At 33.9% G+C, this 19,861-nt stretch overlaps 1 protein-coding gene across 3 annotated transcripts in view; it reads left to right on the forward strand.

Moving 5' to 3' along the window:
• The window catches only part of OTUD7A (OTU deubiquitinase 7A), a 292,841-nt gene that overhangs the window by 110,387 nt on the left and 162,593 nt on the right, over window positions 1-19,861 (forward strand). For 2 of the 3 annotated variants that reach the window (XM_031955458.1, XM_031955457.1), the window contains exon 4: window positions 2,151-2,206. The exons of the other annotated variant lie outside the window; for it this stretch is intronic. The gene's annotated coding sequence lies outside the window, so the exon portion shown is untranslated. The remainder of the gene's footprint in view (window positions 1-2,150; window positions 2,207-19,861) is intronic. 3 annotated transcript variants of the gene reach the window in all.

The following is a 19,861-nucleotide window of genomic DNA, read 5'->3' on the forward strand; positions in this document are numbered from 1 at the left end:
TTCCACAAAAATATCAAGACACTGTCAAATAGTTAAGTGTAGGTAAACTATATCTGCAGAATTTCCATGGTCATGTCCAAAAAAAAAAAAAGAAAGGTTAGTCTGGCTTTTAATAAGTATAAAGGCTAAGCACTGGTTCACACATCATCCTTTATAGATTCTCCTAAGAATCTTGCATGACCACTTCTTGATGTATCCTTCCTTGCTCATTATTCTTTGCAATTAATATTACTATTCTAGATGTGCCCAATCATCTCTTTAATAATATTTACTGGAATATTTTCAAGAATTGAAGTAAAGGTCCCTGGCCTCTAGTTTGCAGATTTTATTCTTTTCCACTTTTTTTTTTAAAAATCAATACCTCTTCTTTTTTCATTCTCCATAATCTGACAAAAATCATCGAAAGAAACTTAGCAATCCTATCTGTCCATTTTTTTTTCAGTAAACGAGAATGTAATTTGTCTAGACCAGATAAAGTGAACTCATCAAAGGCCAGTTTCCTTCCTTTCTCCTGTTTCATCTTGAATATCATCTTTTTATAAACCATTTTTTCTTCTGTCTTTTTCAGCCCAATTATAATTCTTGAAAAAGAAAACATAAACAAATTAAGAATGGGAATACTATCCTTTTTCTCTGACAACTAGAAGAGTCAACTTACTCCTTTTTTTGATCTTCTTTTTTTACCTGATAATAGCATTTGGAAAAACCAAAAACCACTTTTTTGATATACTTAGCTTTCCTCACCAGTCTTTCACCTTATTTTGAGCTTTATTACTCCTGGCATTATGCTTAAAGGACTAAATTCCACTTTCATATTTATGTGAAAAAAGAGTCAGACCGTTTAGGACTTGTAATTGTATGACCTTTAAGGTTCCTTTTATTCACAAGGTCATAAATCTTGATGGTCTGATTCTCTCTTTTGATATGGATGTGAAAATGAGGTTCAGTCAAATCAGCTCAAATTTGTCAATGACATATATCCATGCTCTATATATCTATCTGTAAGTATGATTCATCAAATGCATGTACATCTATGTAAATATAGTGTTGTATTTGTAAATGTATTATTATATTATACAATATATAAAGTATAATGTGTTATTCTTTTTCAATTGTTTCAAATTGTGCCCAACTCTTTGTGATTTAATTTGGGATTTTCTTGACAAAGATACTGGAGTGATTTGCCATTTCTTTCTGCAGCTCATTTTAGATGAGGAAACTGAGGAAAACAGGGTTAAGGAATTTGAATAGAGTCCCACAGCTAATAAGGGGAAAGAATAGTGACTATATTCACTAATTAAGCTCATAATAATTCATATTTATACAGTAGAATAAGGTTTGTAAATTTTGTTTCTCAAGATCTTATAAGATATGTAGAGTAATATTTGTCACTTTCTCATCTTACACAATTTTCACTGTAAAGACTTGAATCCATGTCTTCTCTTGATTGCAAATCTACTTCTTTTTCTCCTACATCAGGTTGCCTATAGGTCATAGAATTCTTAAGCGCTTTCAAAAATGATATGAATAAGATGATCTAAAACTACTTTAAATAGTCTAAATTTCTCATGGATATTCAAGGCATGATAGACACTACAAAGACGGAATAATAAGAAAAATACTTTTTTTTTAAAGTCATAGGTGCATAGTACCATAGGTTTAAAGCTGGAAGGAACCTCAGGCATCATTTGGTCCAAATATCTGTGGATAAGACAGGTTATGACTTGTTCAAAATTGCACAGGTTATAACTATCCAGAGTTGAGATATGAATTCTATTCCAGGCAATACTCTTTCTCCCATACTTTCCTTGGAAGAAATGATAAAATATAACTTTTTGCATTGTTAGAAAGTTCAAAATTCAAAATTTGTCTTATTCCATTTTATTCATGCATTTGAATTCTATCATTTTTTTTTACTTAGCAAAATTCCTGATTTTTTTTTGTGAATATTCAGTAAATCTGGGACTTCAAGGAACTATATAACTAACATTTGTACATATTTGTGAAATTCAGTGACTTTATCTTATATTTAAATTTATACCTTAATGAACCAAAAAAAGGACTTAGTTCAAGCAAGTAATTGTAATTGACAATAGATGCATCAACCTGACCTTGATTAGTGAACTTACTCGTTTTCCTTTGTGTTTCAGCCATATGGATTTCAAACCAATCAAAAATTCATCATAAAGAGGTTGAATATTTTAAGGTAGGTTTGTGTGACAGAAAAATCGAAATATAAATCTTCATATACAAGAGAGAATGCCTTTACATGCACAAACATAATTATGAAATTGTTCATGACAGGTTTGTGGAGGGGCTGTATGTCAAACATGTTGCTACTGATTCCCAGTGATGAGATAATGTCTCTGACACTTGAGTCACCCTAAAGTTTAACCATTACAGATGGAATACAGCATATTTATGTTGGTAAAGTAATGTGATTTTTAGTACAAGTCAGGACAATTGTCTTCGTGTTTCCAGTGTCTGTAAAAGTTCACTTTTTAGTTCATATTATCCTTTAGAAATAGATCATTATCATTCCCAGTATTTGTAACATTAAATATTCTAAGAGACTCAGGCAAAAATGATATTTTGCTTCTTTATAATGTTCTAAAAGTCCTTCTGATAAAACTCATCCCTAACTTAATGCATGATGAAATACATTTTAGGAGGTAGCCTTGTTCTTTTCACACTTTGTAAAAACAATTACCAGATAAGGGCTTGAATGTCAAAGATCTTTATGAATTTACTTTTGAATATGTACCTTAAAACATTTTATTCAGCAGTACATTTAGTTCCTCAATCTGAGAAATGTGGGTTTTTTAATCTAATAATGTAAAAGTACCAGCATTTTCATTGATAATAAGCTTAGAACAAGATTTGTTATTACAACTTTTCTTTGTTAACCACAAGGACTAAAGCAAGTACTTTTTCAATTATTTCTCTATAGATGAATGATAAGAATAGTCCACCAAAAATATATAAATCACATTATCCTTTTGCCTAAAAATATGTTCTCATAATGGTTGAGATATGGCAAGAGGAGTAACATAGTATTTATAAACTATTTAGAATTTTTGGAGATTGTTACATACAAATAAAAAAATGTCTCATTTGCCTGCTATGCTTATTGACAAAAAGTACGCTCAGTATTGTCAATATCAATAAGCAGCTGTAGGCTCTGGGTTCCATCATTGTAAGTTTCTTGGAAGATATAAAATGCCTTATCTGAATCTGATCACATTTTAAAGGTATAAGAATATTCTGTTGTTGCCCAATGGCACCTAGCTATTAAAGATATACAAATGCTCCAAAATATCTTTATACAAAAGATATAAAATGCTCCATCCCTAGTACCTTTGCCTTAGAATTTGCCAGATAGGTTATTAGTTCAAAAACTTTGGACTAATCAGACCTAAAACTAGCTAAGTAATAAAGTAGTGAATCAATGAAATAAGTTAGGGTACAGAAGAAACTTGGTCAATAACAATAGCAACTTTATGGTTTGATAAGCCCCAAAACTCTAGCTTATGAGATAAGTACTTACTGTGTCACAAAAATTGCTGGGAAAATTAGAAAGTAGTGTGTCAGAAACTAGACCCAAGGTCTCACATTTTATATCAAAATAAGGTTGAAGTGGGTTTATGATTTATATATGTTGAGGGGGATATGGGAAAAATGGGATGGTAATTAGTACATTGTTGGTGGTGTAGTGAACTGATCCAACCATTCTGGAGAGCAACTTGGAACTGTGTCCACAGGGCTATAAAACTGGATGTACTCTTTGATCCAGCAGTATCACTATTGGGTTAAAATTGTTCTTAAAAGAGGGGAGAGGACCTACATGTGCAAAAATGTTTGTAGCAACTATTTTCCAGCAAGTGGAAACTGATTGGATGCCCATCATTTGAGGAATGTATTGAGGAATGGTATATGACTATAATGGAATATTACTGTTCCATAAGAAATGATGAGCAGGCTGATTTCAGAAAACTCTGGAAAGACTTACATGAACTGAGAGGCTGAGTGAAGTGAGCAGAACCAGGAGAACATTGTGCACAGTAACAAGATTATGTGATGATCAACTGTGATAGTGTTAGCTCTTCTCAGCAATGTGTAGATACAAGACAATTCCAATAGACTTGAGATGGAAAATGCTATCCACATTCAGAAAGAAAACTATGAATTAAAACATTGTGTTTTCACCTTTTTATTTGTTTGCTTTTTCTTTCTCATGTTTTTTTTTCTCTTTCGGTCTGATTTTTCTCATATATCATAACAAATATGGAAATATGTTTTAAAGTATTATACATGTGTAACCTTAATCAAATTGTTTACTGTGTTGGAAAGGGGGAGGTAAGAGAGGGAGGAAGAAAAAATATAGAACCTAAAATGTTGCAAAAATGAATGCTGAAAACTATCTTTACATGTATTTGGAAAAATAAAATACCATTGAGGAGTATTTTAAAAGTGAATTCCTCTTATGAAATTTAGTTTACATTATACGATAATGTCATATCCTGGAAGCATAAGGTAGCCTGAATTTCTCAAATGAAAATTTCTTTGAAACAAATAGGTACTGTTATATTTAGCTTATATAGTATAATGCCATATCATTGAAGTATAGGATGTTTTAACTGCTCACATGGGATCCCCTTAAGGTAAATAAGCTTTGCTAAAATAGTAAGGAAATATTTTCAACCAAACTGTCTCATAAGTTAATTATGGATAAAGATGGTGTTAGAGTCCTTTTTTAAAAAGTATTGTGCTTTAGCACACAAAAAGGAGGGTGTTATTTGTTTTACTTGGCTTCAGAGGACAAAAAAAATTGCAAGGAGGCAAACTTAGGTTTGCTATAATGAGAAACTTCTGAACAATTAGAGCTCTCCTAAAGTGGAATGAGCTGGTTCTGGGATTTAGCTGGTATCCCTGTTTGGGGGGAATCTTCAAGAAAAGACTTACTGGCTGTGTTATAGAGGGAATTCTTTTACAGTTATGGCTTAGACTAGATGGCCCCTGAGACCTTTCTCCACTCTGAGATTCTATGAACTAATAAACAGAAAGTTCTCATATAAGTCAGATCTTTCTGTGTTAGAATTCTTATTGAATTTAAGATACATCTAATGTAAATAAACATCAATGACCTAAAGTGTAATTGCCCAGTGAAGTTGTATATGTTATCCTGAGTTCTAAAGTAAATCCTAGATAATTAAAAAGTACTCTTGAAATTTCCTTAAATTGCCCATAAAGTACAAAGACTTGTGTCTCTTTAAAAGAAAGTTTTGTTTTCTTTTGTTTCCCCTGAAGGTAAAAGTTGAATTTGTTTAAGTTAAATGTACATATGACACAATTCTGTCATATAAGCAAATCTGCAAAATCTTGCAAAATCCTGGTTAATGAATGAAATTTATGTTGTCATCTGCTTTCTCTCTTGCTTCTGGCACTATCAGAAGTGACTTGAATCAAGGGGAATTCTCAGTATTACTGCTAGGCAGGCAATTCAGTGGTTCTGTAGCTAAAAATACGTACTCTTGAACCCAAGTTGAAACTCAGAATGCACTTTCTCATGGATTCCAAAGACCCCTATTTTGCTATGGTCAGGCAGCACTAGGACCTATGGACCTGCTTGACTTTTAGACCACAAGTAAAGACCATCTTATGTTGCCTGAGACATAGTCCACTCAACATTGGAGTAAGTTCTGGAGCAGAGCTCCAGGAGAAGGGATAGCTCAATCTTGTCTCATTCTTTTATAATCAGTCTTGCTCCGAGTTTCTACTAACCCTCACCTTGACTGTTGAGAGGTAGAACTGGGACCAGGAACAGGATACAATGTGCTCTTGCTGTATGCATGTCATGTCCTGCCCCAACTTCTTTTTTCAGGTATAAACAATCAAATTATCATTTTTTAAAGTCACAATTTACTGCCCTATGGCTCCACTCAGTATCTATGGTAATTCTGAGGGGTTTAGATTTCCTAATCTGAAGAAATGGGCCTTGGTCACTCCTTCTTATTCTCTCATTCCCATTTATGTCATCTTCATTACTCCTGTACCCCATCCTGTGCCCTGTTCTTTTGCCAACAGATTGATTTTCATAATAGACTTGTGCCCTCTCTTCATGAAATAAGGAGTAATAATTAATGTTGTTCAACAGTTCTGGTTGTACCCAATTCTTCATGACTCCATTTGGGTTTTTCTTGAAAAAGATACTAGAGTGTTTGCCATTTTCTTTTCCAGATAATTTTGCAGTTGAGGAAACTGAGGCAAATAGGGTAAAGTGACTTAACTAAGCTCACACAGCTAATAAGCATCTGAGGCCAGATTTGAATTCATTCTGATTCTGGATCCAGTATTCTCTCTGCTGTGCTAACCAGTTGCCCCTGAACAATTTTATGTAGAACTTGAAGCTCTTCAGAGTTCTTTAAATATTGCCTCTTTTGATCCTCACAATTCCATGAAGTAGATACTTTTATTACCTCCCACTTTACAGATGACGAACCTAAGTCATAGAAAGATTAAGTTAATTACTCAAGATCCCACAGCTAGTAATTACCTGAGATAAAGATTGAACTCAAGTCTGACTTTTCTGTCCTGGGCCCTTTCCATTGTACCACCTAGTTTTAGCCACCTAAAATATATACAAAGAAGTCACGTATTTATTTTGAATTTACTTACATATATGTACATTGTTTTCTCCTAATAATATATATTCATCTAGAGGACAGGGACTGTTTCATTTTTGTTTTGTTTCCCCAGTACCCAGGATAGTGCCTGGCAAAGAGAAGTAGCTTAAAAAGTACATTTTTGAAGTGAGTAGAAAGTGGCTTTATAGTGTGATTCAATGATATTTTTAGTGCATTGGTATAGAAGTCCAAGGGGTAGCTGGGTGGTACAGTGGATAGAGCACCAGGTCTGGGGACAGGAAGATCTGAGTTCAAATTCAGCTTTAGACACTTAAGGTCACTTGTGTGATCTTAGACTCTTCCTCAGTTTCCTCATCTGTAAAATTGAAACACACTGAGAAGGAAATGACAAACCACTCCAGTATCTTTGCCAAGAAAACCCCATGGCCAAAGTCCTTGGGGACATGTAGAGTCAAATACAACTGAGTGACTGAATAAAAAAAGAAGACCAAAGACCTGAGTTTTAATTTTGTTCATTATTTCTTCTCTTCGTACCTCAGTTCCCTCATCTATAAAATTATTTCTAAGCAACTCCCTTCTAGTTGTATAATAAACAGGCTTTGGAGAATTGTCCTGGGAGCCTAAGAACCCATTTTAATAATTTATTTTTAAGGTAGAAAAAAATGTTTTCCTGGTGAATGGTTATCTATGTAACCAACCTAACAACAAACATTTGAAACACAAACTATTTGTCAGTTGGGGACTGCTAGTAGTGAAATAATGTCATATTTTCAGGTTTCAATAAAAATGTACTTGCCCATAGCATAATACTTTTAGACTCAGCTTGATTTCTGGTTTGTGTTAATTAGCATGGCTGAGGTACCTGGTACTCAGAGCATTCCTGCAGCAGAACCCTGAGGCCTACCTTAATTTTCATTGAACCATAATAATCAGAATTGGAAACATACTGAAGTATGTGTGCTACCAACACAATAAACATAGTGATTCATAGGCCCAGTTTCCCTTAAAGTTTCCTGGCATGGCTCTCCCATGATGAATTCTTTTCTGGTTAGTAAAGAGAACAAAGTTTAAAAAAAAAGAATTAGCAATCTTTCTGAAATCTGAAGTATTGTATGGATTTATCGTTTTTATGTCAGAGTCAAGAAGAGTTATATTTTATAGTGAATTAAACCTTTTGTTTATAACTGACTCCAAGTCTCTGAGCACTCAACTTACCCTACTATCTTTTTGTTCATAACTGAATATGTCCTTGGTATGGTTTATTTCATACAATGACTTTTAAGCCATCAAGAATAAAATATCACTAAACCTTAGTTAGTATTTTATTATGCAAAGTTGAGTAATCAGTAAAATCATGGATTCGAGAAAAACTCACTGTCCAAACAGAAGCCCTACTTAATTTTCAAGATGCACTTTTATCTCATCTACTTATATATGTGCATATGTACATATATATTTATGTATGTATACCTGTGTATGTATACACATATTCAATTTTTTTATGGGGGGAGTAATTTTTTAAATTCATCTTAGTCAAATACAAAAAATAAATAAAAAGAACATTTCCATATATACAACGTAAAAGAGGATTCAATATAAAACCATGAATTTCCATTTCACAGTTTTTTTTGTAATAAATACTATATATCCTTTTCAAAGCTACCTTGTTTTTCTGTGCTTCTTTGTAAAATTTTTTTTGTTCTCAGCTCTGCACTTTTTTTTGCCTCCCTCCTTCCCTTCCCAGGCTGCCCTAGAGAATACTACTATTACACACACACACACACACACACACACACACTCAAAACATACTATACATATTTATTTCTATTTATCATTTCTATCTCTGCATGTAAATAACATCCCCTTTCATAGGTTCTTTGAGTATTCTTAATACTCAAAATAACTTGTTCAAATTTGTTTTTAGAACAGTAGTGCTGTAACTATGTATAACATTCTTTTAGTTCTGTTCATATTCTGATTTATGAAACTTATTCCTCTTTCTCTCTATCCCTATTCCTCATCCCTACTTCTGACATATATCAACAATGTCTTTTACTTAATCTCTTAGCACCCCCAAGGCTACTTTTAGGACCATAATTGAGATGAATTGCAATTTTGCGTCAGTGTAGTTTCTAAACCCTGCAATCCATACTGTGACAATATCCATGTTCAGAATCCCCAATTTCTTCTCCTCATTAGTAGGTGGAGCCTAGAAAGAGCCTATTGAAGTGGAGAAAGGACTGGCCTTAGAAATCAGGTAGATCTAGTTGTTATTAACCCTGCCTCTGAAGCAAATTACAGTGGAGAGGCAGAGCAGTTACAGTAAATGGACTTTGGGAGATAGACGGCCCTCAGTTCAGTTTCTGGTACATGTGTGAAATTTAACCTCTTACTATCCCAGGAAATTCCCCAAGACTAAAAATTGGAAATCAACTGCTGATTGCCATTGGTGGAGGGAGCTTACAGAACCATGGAATAACTCACAGAACATAATTTCTCAGAGATTGATAATTAAATCAATGTTACCTCTGCAACATTGCCATTCCAGGAATGGGAGAGAACTGATGAAAATGCAGATGGAGTGTATTATGTGAGGAATAACAAGAAGGTCCATGTCCCCAGATCACAAAATACATGAAGAGAGGGTATATATTATTAAGACTGGAATGATGTGGGTGTGGGGAATGGGAAGTGAGATTATGAGGGACTTTGAATACCATCCAGAGAATTTTATAACAGATCCTGGAACTGATTGGGAGCCACTGGAGTTTATTGAGTAGGGGGATGACCTGGTAGCCCTGAGGCTAGCATGGGTTGGAGTGAAGAGAGACTTGTTCCAAGAAGACCAATGATCAAGCTATTCTAATAGGCCAGGTGTGAACCTGCACCAAAGTAGGGAAGTATGAGGGCAGAAAGGAAGGATGTATGGGGCAGATGTTAGAAAGGTAAAGTCAGCAGGCTTTGGCAACAGGTTGGCTGTGGGGGAAGGGAAAGGAAGGGGTCTAGGATTCCATCTAGGTTGTAAATCTCAGTAACTTTACAGTAATAAGGAAGTTAGGAAGAGAGGAGTGTGGAAGGATAATAAGTTCCATTTTGGACATGCTGGATTTAAGATATCCATTGGCTATCCAGCTGGGGATGTCTGAAAGGCAGATGGAAATGCAAGCTCTAGATAAATAGACAAGAATCATGAGTATAGACATGACCATTGAGAACTTGGGAACTAATGAGGCTAATGAGTTAAACTGAGTCCCATGGAAGTTAAGCGAATTAGATAGAAATTGTCAGATAAAGGATTCCATCCCCCCGATCTTCTGATAACAAATCTTCATTCTTTTCATTCTATTATTCTATTATTATTTTCATTCTATTATGTTGCTACTCCAATAGTAGTCACTACAGTCCTGTAGCTTTGAGCCCAGTTCAAAGTTGCAAATGTTATGTACTTATGAAGCAGTTTAGTCCTCTTAGTTTAATGGCCAACAACCGAATATCTGTTCCTCAACCAGCTGGGTTATATTTATGGTAAGGTCTGTGAGTGAAAATGGGAAGGAAAACCTTTCAAAATGCAGTGTGAAAATCACATAATCTGTTAGATGATGGATGGATGGATGGATGATTCCTAAAGCATTTAAGTGCTATTGGTAAATGCTTACTGTGCCAGGCACTGCTATTAGTTGCTAAGAAAACAAATACAAATAAAAGAAGAATGATCTTTACCCTCAAAAAAATCACATTCTTTTTTCAATTTTATTTTTTACTTTGAACTTAAGAAATTATGTCCATAATATAATAGAATAGGAAAAAATCATTGTACTCAGGTACTGAAATCTATCGTGTACAACTTGCTAACATGCTCTAATGGGAAAAGACAATACATTGCAAGAAGCTGGAAGTAGAGGTGAGGAATGTCAGACAGGGCAAGGTGAAAAAGTTGTCTAGGGAGCTAAGGGGCTGCTTCAGTTTCAAAGTGAATATTGTTGGCATAGAGTAACATGCTTATTGAAATATATATATAACAGTTGTTTTCTTTTAATGTATGTTTTTTATAAAATGAGATGCATTAGAAGTAACTGAAAACTGAGTAAATTACAAATCAAATGAATATAAACCAGGTAAATGATGAATCTCCCTATGTTTAGAGAGCATGTTCTAAGCCAATCTGTTAAAAATCTTATTATTCTACTTATCAAAAAGCATTTAAAAGAGTCGTGGTGCATATGGTGTTATATTCAATCTTTTATAAAGTCAACAAACCCAGTATAATTTCAGCTCTTTAGTAGCTTACAATCTAAAGAGGATAAAGTGCAGGAAGTACTAGTTATAGAATAATGAAACATTAGAGTAACCTTAGGTAACCTTTACTTTAATATCAACTTTGATGTTTTAATAAGTGCTTGCTTAATTGTATTTTGAATTGCAGTGCAATTAATGCACAGGGTCATTAAGACAAGGTGATTACGTGCAGAATGTTAAATATAACTAGAAAGCTAATTACTTATAGTATGTAACCCTCTGAAAAGAACCTAAGTCAGCTCCATTGGAGTTGAATAAAAGAACAAGTTCAGGGAGTGGAATGGGGTGTCTGCACCTGCCTCCACTTATCCAGGGCAGGCTGTGAAAAGGAGATTGGATTTCAGCTCAGCTATAGAAAGAATATTGCTTGCAAATGTCAGAGGTAGCATGTGAGGAGGAATAGAGTTATGAATGGAAAGAGTGGTAAATTGTCCTGGAGAGGAAAAAGGTGGGATATTTAAGGCAGAACAATCGAAGTTAGGTGTGGTACTCTCCAATAGTTTATTGGATAGGGATGAAAACCATAGTGCTGCTGTGTAAGGGGATCTTAAGATCATTTATTCCACCCTAGAAGAATTACCATACTTCTGGGGAGACAAGCCATGTCCTAAAGAAGGACTGTCATGAAGAAGCATTAGACTTATCCTTGATTTCAGAGGCATTGAAGTTGAAAAAAGACAAGTTTAGATTTAATATCATTAAAACAATGATATCTGTTCAAAAGTAGAATGTTTTATCTTGAGAGACAACGGGATGTCCCTCACTGGAGACCTTCAAATAGCTTCAAAGGAGTTCTTATTGGGACTGCTTAGAAATAGTTTTTGTTCAATTATCAGTTAAACATCCAAAGTCCCTTCCTACCGTGAGATTCTGTGATATGGTCAGCATGAGTGTTCAGAAAAATGACCACTGTTCAGAAAAGTGACCAATGAACACTACATTGAGAAGGGAAACCAGTGAAGGGCTGGTTACTGCAGTTAATTTATTCTTTTTTTAAAAATTGATAATAGCTTTTCATTTTCAAAATACATGCAAAAATAATTTTCAACATTCACTTTGCAAAACCTTGTATTCCAAATTTTCTCCCTCTCTTTTCCCAACTCCCTCCCCTAGGCAGCAAGTAATCTAATATAGGTTAAATATGTGCAATTCTTCTAAACATATTTCCATATTTATCATGTACAGTCAATTTATGACATATCGAAATTAGATGCTATAATATGTTTGGTTGTTGTCTTGCCTTTTTTTTTCAGAGAGAAAGTAGAGTCAGTCCTATCCCAATACCTAGAACCTTTTATTAATGGAGGTGGTCTCAGACAGACTGACATCTGGCAAAGACCTTAATATAAAAAGGCCACAGTTTCCCAGTGCATCCTGAGTCTTTACCAGTCCGTCTTGCCACTGGACTTTGATGTCTCTGGAGGAGAGAGGAAGGCTATTGACTTTGCACAGCTCTGCAATTTATTATATACAATTCAAGTGCAAGTCAAGACTTCATCCTTGTGATATCATTGATCCTCTTCCAGAACAAAGGATGAAAACAACCTTTTATAATCAATTAAATTCTCTTAATGTATCTTTTTAAAGGACCACACTTTATAATTTTCAAGAATGACAAAATACTTCTCTTTAGATTATGAGCTAAACTTATATCTTTTCCTGCCATCTTAAGCGCCAAGTACAAGACCTAGACTTGTTTTCAAACACTCTTTTCTCAGTTAAGGGACTAAGATGAATAATAATAGATCTGTACAATATGAAAAATAAAATAATAGATACTTAAAGGTTTTTGATCCATCAAAAAAAAAAACCTGCTATGAAGTTCCATTTTAATCAGCTTTCTAAATTTTGCTTTAAAAAAAGCAATCAGAATTGATCTACTTAAAATCATAAATATTAAAAGATACCCAAACAAGAAAGTATGAAGTAGGAGTGTATAGTATATAAAGGGGAGAGAGGTAGTAATAAGCTGTTGCTATTATGTAAAGGAGAGATGTTGATCACCCCACCTCCTATGATGATATAAATACATATATAGGGACAGATTATGAAATGTACCATCATGATGTACTTGAGATGTATCATGTCTATTTATAATTATTAGGAATAATTCTTAGTGTTAAGTTAGTCTTTGTAGTGTTCATTAGGAAGCAAGGAGAGGAAAACATTGCATCAATTTCCAATTTCACTTTTAGATACAGAACAGTTTTGACATCAAAGATGGTCAGTATTTAAAAGTTCCTGTTCTTGACACCTATGTGCAGAGCCAAAGGTATCTGTTTTTTTTAGCTCTAATTCAATTTCATTAACCAAAAGTTTATTAAGGATCTATCATATGCATGGTGTTATGCTAAAAGTTGTGGCCAAAACTATAGAATAAGAAATTTACATATAATCACAAAATTTCTGAGTTAAAAGAAACTTTAATAGCCATCTCACTTAAATCACACCTAAACAGTAATTTTCTAGGAAAAATATTATATATGACAAATTATTTCCTGGTCTTCGATTAAAAAAATCTCTGGTGAGAGGAAACTCAACATTTTGGAGAAAATCCATTCCAATTTTGCATTTTTAGGAAGTGTTGTTTTTTTCCTCTTTTCTCATGTTTGTATTTGTTATTTTATAACTACTAAGGAAAAATGGGAAGAAGAATTTTTTAAGTACCTATATATTCCAGGCACCGTGCTAAGTGCTTTACAAATATTTCATTTGATCCTGTTGTGCAACTGTTAGCTCCATTTTGTAATTAAGGGAATTGAGGCAAGCAGAGGTTCAATGACTTCTGCAAGTTATAAACCTAGTAAATGTCTGAAGTCTGATTTAAATTCGGATCTTCTTGACTCCACCCTTGGTGCTCTATCCCCTCTGTCACCTTGTTGAAGAGAGTTGATTTTCATCACTAAAGGTTTCGTGGAGGAGGTGACATTTTAGTTAAATCTTGAAGGAAGGAGACAATTTCACTAGTTTAGGTAAATGGTAATATAAAAAGTGCCTTTCTTTCAACTTAAGGATATCTAGGTATGTCAAGGATTGAACATAAAGCCTGGAATAAGAAAGAACTGAAGTTCAGATATGTATACACTGTGTGACTCTGGGCAAATCATTCACTCTGCCTCAGTTTTCTCATCTGTAAAATGGGGGTGATAATAATAGCATCTTCTAAAAGGTATTATTGTCAAGATCAAATGATACAATAATTATAAAATACTTAGCATGATACCTGGCAAATAGTAGCTCTTAATGTTTTGGGACCCTGTTTAGCCTTTAAAAAAAAGAAAATGGAAAAGTTTCTAAATCTGAATGAATTAAGAATATAATTTTAATACTTATCAAGGCATAAACTTCTTACTATATTCCCAGGGTTGTGATTTAAGACTCTGACTTGAGGTCAGTACATTTGATAATGTACAAAGTTATACCAGAAGCGATATTTCACAGAACAAAATCTACAAAAACAATTGTTAAACAATACCACTGGCAAGGCTTTGGTTTTGAAATGTTTACTTCAACCTTTGGGAATGTGTATGGATTAAGAACAGTAGGACTAAAGTAACCAGTAATTTTAACCTTCCAATTACACAGCAGTGGTAGGATATAAGAGATGATCCTATTTAATTTAAACTCAATTAAATTGAGCAAATGTTTCTTGAAAGTGTTTAGTAAGCACTTGTTCAAATACAGGGCTCTGTGCTGGGTGTTAGATAAGATACAAAGATTAAGTGAAACAGTCCTTACTTTTATGAAATTTAGAGTCTAGTAAAGAGATTTGATACACACACAAATTTTAATTATGTAATACAAGGCAGAGTGTTATGAAAATTTTTAGTAATTGGAGATGAGAAATTCTCTGGAAATGACATTAGTTAGCAGGAATTCAACAAATGAAAAGTTGAAGGGAGGGCATTTTAGGTAGAATTCTATTATGTGAACAAAATTAGGAAAGCATGGAATGTGTATGGAAGACTATAAATAGTTCAGTTTGGTTACAACATAATATACATGGAAAAGATTATTCGAATATAATAATGGTAAAGGCAACATATTATGGAGAATCAGAATGCAAGGCAAAGGAATTTAGATTTTATTCAAAGGACAGTAAAGAAGGAAGCATTGTATGGTTTTGAGCAGAGAAGAGCCATTATCTCAATTAAGTTTTTGATGTGGAAGATGAAAGATGATTCTGTCAAATTTTAAGAAAAAGGAAGACCTTAGAAATCAAGATTTAGAAATGGAAGGGAATTTAGATATCATGAATACCACCCAGATGAGAAAATGAGATCCAAAGTAACTAAGGAACTTGCCTAAGACCACACAAGTAATAAGGTTAGAATTGGAACTCAAAATCTATTTTCTGGTGCAACTAAATAGCACAGTGGATAGAGCACCGGGCTTGGAGTCAGGAGAACCTAAGTTCAAATGTGGCCTCAGACACTTAAGACTTACCAGATGTGTGACCCCGGGCAAGTATTTACCCCAATTGCCTAAACAAAAACCAAACCAAAAAAAATCCTCCAAAAAATCTTATCCTATCTTCTGAATTCAGATTCATTGCTATTTCTACCACACTGCATTGCTTGTCAAGCCTTTGCCTGGTCTTATAATTTTCTTATTTCCTGAATTTTTGTTATTACCAAATAATGCCTATTATTTATTATTAGGTCATAGGGAAATAGTCTGATTTACAAGTATGACATTGTTGATAAAAATGGTAAAGAAACATGAATGTCAAAAACCTATTTCAAGTGGTTTAACAGAGTTCTGTGGAAGAGAAATTGGGACACAACCTTCTTAGGAAGGAAATTCTTACTCAGATTCTGTTGGACAAGTAACCTGAGTGCCCTTCAACTCTGAAATTCTGTAATTCTGTGTTTATTCACTGGGTTGTTAAAAAGAAATTGCTTTATTAATCTTATAGTCTCAAAGGGCTTTATAATGTGAAGAATTGTAATGTAAATGTGGGGAATAGTAATTGGTGTTGCTGGTTTTATGTCTGTTATCACTGCCACCATCAGGGATCTACCACATAGTGATTGTGTGACTTTGGATACATGGGTCACTTTCAGAGGCTTGTTTTTATTCAGCTATGAAATGAGGATAAGAATACTTTCACTCCTTATCTCTCACAAGGTAGTTGCATAGAAAAAATGCTTTGTTAACTCTAGAGCACTAAATAAGTGTGAACTATTCTTATTATTATTATCATTAAAGAAAAGGATAATGATTCCTGGATGTTTAGAAGTTATTGTGAAGAACAGTTATGTGTGGGAGATAACAACTAAAGCAAACATAATGTGAATTAAAAAATAAATCCTTTTGGAGGATCTGTTCAGAAGCTATTTGCCACATAGATTTTTGTACTGACACATGTAACAGTTACTAAGAATAAAGGTATATATCTCTACTTGGGGTAAAATGAAGTACACAATTATAAGATTGGAGCTAGGTAACTTACAACATAGACAGTGTAGAAGTTTTAAGGGATTGCCAGCTCATTGAGTTAATATTGTGACATAGTCAACAACAACAACAAGAAGTTTTTGATATATTACAAAAATATCTAAATGGATCTTTGATGTCATTAATTTTATTGTCTCCAGCCAAAGTGATTGCCTTCCACCTATGCCTGATTATCCTGTGTAACCCTTGTTCATGTTCTCTTAAAAAAAGTTGAGGTCAGGGGAGGTGAACAGAGTCCATCCAATTTGTTGGAGGAATCTCTTGATTTCTCCAGTGTTGACATGCTACCCATGGGGCACTCTCACTATTTACCACTTATCTCTTGTCCTTGCCACATGATCTACTCATCATACATTTCCTTTGATGACATATTTTACTACTGTTCATTTTCTGAGTTCCTCATTAGTTAAATTTTACATTCTGCACACATCCATCATGTACCTCTCGACTACCCTCTGTGTGATATATTCATTTTTTTATTATTTGGAGTCAATTGTCTATGTCTTATCACAGGTAGACTGTTGGTAAGGGAAAAAATGCTTGATTAACTATTTCCATAGAAACTTAGATTCTTTGGAGGATCTCTGTAATTTTCCAGTTTCAACCCAATCAGTTTCTCCTCAGGTTCAAATTCAGGCACAAGTTATTGTCCATTTTTACTATCTGTCCCATAAATATATATGCATGTATATATACATGCACAAACACATACACACACACACAAGCTGATGGACAGGCTTTATAAACTGTCCATCTAAATTTATATCATAATCAGGGAAATAGGCACTTTCCTATCCACTTGGTCTTTCTTATATGGATGATAAAGCTTTCAAACACTTGGACAGCTTCTTCATCAATATTATATCTTCACAGAATCATAGATTTAGAGTTGGAAGAGACATTGGAGCTTAGAGGCCATCAAGTCCAATCATTTTGCAATAAGGAACTGAGTCATACTGAATGTTAAGATTCGATTCACCTGCTGTCAGACAAAACAAATAAGTGTCTCAGGCAGGATTTTTTGATTGCGGTCTTCCTGACTCCAAACCTAGCACTCTATCTACTCTGTCACCTAGCTGACTCTTCCAGGGGCCTCTGCCGTATCCCAGCATTTGAGGCAGTATTTCCAATATAATCTCCAAATGAGAATATCAGAAGTATCCCTTTTCAGGATTTTGTACCAGTTCTCTTCCATATCACTGGGAAATACCTTTGGTGAGCAGACGTTTCTTTGTTTTATGCTTCAGTTGATATTTATGATCAGAGGTTCTTATAACATGGCTATTTCTGTTGTATTTAATAGGCTCTTAAATGATTTTGATATTGTAGAGAGATTATTGGTTAAAAAAAAAACTCTTTAGGTCAACTTTTTCCTTTGCTGAATCTCACATTGTTTCATGATCAACAAATAGCACAATGCAATCTGAAATAGTTTCCAAACATTTGTTAAAAGATACCATCAGTTTTGCAACTGCCCCCTAAGTACCATGGGACCTTTCCATATGACTCACAAGTACAAGCCTTCCATTTGTGTTGTCTCTCTCACAGGAATTTGAATTACTTGCTAACACATACAGTCTTACTTTTCTCTTGTGTTTTCAGCACTTAACATAAAACTTTCTACATCAGAAGCATTTTATAAAGGTTTCATTCATTCACATCTAGATGAACTTCATGTATACCTTGCTCCCATTTCATCTCTAGATGATGGCCACTTATCTACTGAATAGTCTATTCTGAGATCAAAAAGAATTGTAGTGCAGAAGGGCAGATTTCTGTTCAGTAGAAGGAAAAACTTTCTAAGATGTAGAGTTCTCCAAAATGAGAATGGCCTGCCCATGTGGTGGTAATGAGCTCCTCCAAGGTCTTCAAATAGAGACTTGAAGACAACATATTTCAATATATAAAAATGTCTATTCTTGTTCATTCAGTCTTTGGTGAGCTGAGGTTCCTTTCCACTGAGATTCTATGCACTATGTATTGAAATGGAAACATTTGTTGAAGTAAATTGATAAAATTTATCAAAAAACCCTCAGTAAATCAGTTATAAAAACCTCAGTAAATTATATGACAGGATATGTCTGCTTTTCTAAGTAAGTTTGCTGAGCATTAATATACTAAAAAAGAAATATTTTGAGGAACAACCATTCTACATCCTCTTCTCTCCCTCTACCTAATTTTACAAATACATTATTAACAAAGGAAATTATAACCAAAACTTTTATAATCACCTCTACAAGGTTAGGCTTTATTTTGTTCTGTTTTCTGATTCTGGTGAGGAAACTTTCTGTTACCGATGTTGATTTATAGCTATTCTCTAACTTAGAGTCTTAGGACTCCCTGAAGCACTGAATAGCTGTCCAGGGAATTTCAAGTTATCACATAGTAAGTATGTATGAGAACATGAACCCAAGACTTCCTAACCCCAAGGCTATCTCTTTTATTTGCTTTGGTTTTAGTTATTCTTTTTTTTGCTATTAGTTATTCTTAAATATAAATATATATATATATATATAAATTCAAAGAGAAGAAGATTAATATATACATATATATATATATATAGGTCAAAGATAAGAATATATATATGTCTTCTTCTCTTTGAATTTCTTTCCTGTTAAGCTGCTTAAGATACATGGCATGGTTGGAGAAAAAAGACTTTATAGTTATATATCAGAGCAAATAATTTTAAAAGTATCTATTGTGTTATGAATGTCATTTGTCATCTTTGTATTCCCAGTACCTCCCACAGTACTGAATTGAACTGAATTGGCAAGAAAATATGTCCTTTTAGGATCAGTGTAAAATGCAGAATGTGACTATTAAAATAACAAAACATTATTTAAAAACCCAAACATGTACCTCCATGGAAATATTTTCCTTTAAAACTGTTACCTTCTTAAGCTATAAGTATGTTTCCATGTTGACTCGCTTATTTGAAATATTTAACTTTTCTTCAGAGACTGATTTCAGCACCAGTTTGAGACACTTGAAAAAACTAATCTGACTTTAACAATTGCCCCATCCCAAGAGTTTTGCTATTTGTTCACCATAAATAACTCTCACTCTCTTAACTTTTTCCAGAAGTCAAACCATCTTTTATAGATGAAGGTTTGCAATATTGAGAAGAGCTCCCTCCCTCCCAAAAAAGGTACTACAGATTTCCAAGATAATCCTTAAAGAAGAAAGTCAGAAATAAACTGAGCAAGAGCAGTGCCATTATATTAGGGTTCTGATCTACCAAAGAGGATACTTTTAAAGTCAGCACTTACTTGCATATTTAGGCCATGGTTTGTGGTCATGTCTTCTGAGACTTACCTTACATCTTTACTATCTACAATGTTCAGGAAAAGCTTTGAATTAAGGAGTTATTTCTATGGCTTAATTACCTGTTTAACCCCTTAAGAATGGCTTTATTCTTCAACCCTATATCAATATGAAAAGAAGTTCTCCAGAAGATTTAA

The sequence above is a fragment of the Sarcophilus harrisii genome, chromosome 2 (genome assembly GCF_902635505.1).
Source record: "Sarcophilus harrisii chromosome 2, mSarHar1.11, whole genome shotgun sequence".
Taxonomy (NCBI): Eukaryota; Metazoa; Chordata; class Mammalia; order Dasyuromorphia; family Dasyuridae; genus Sarcophilus; species Sarcophilus harrisii.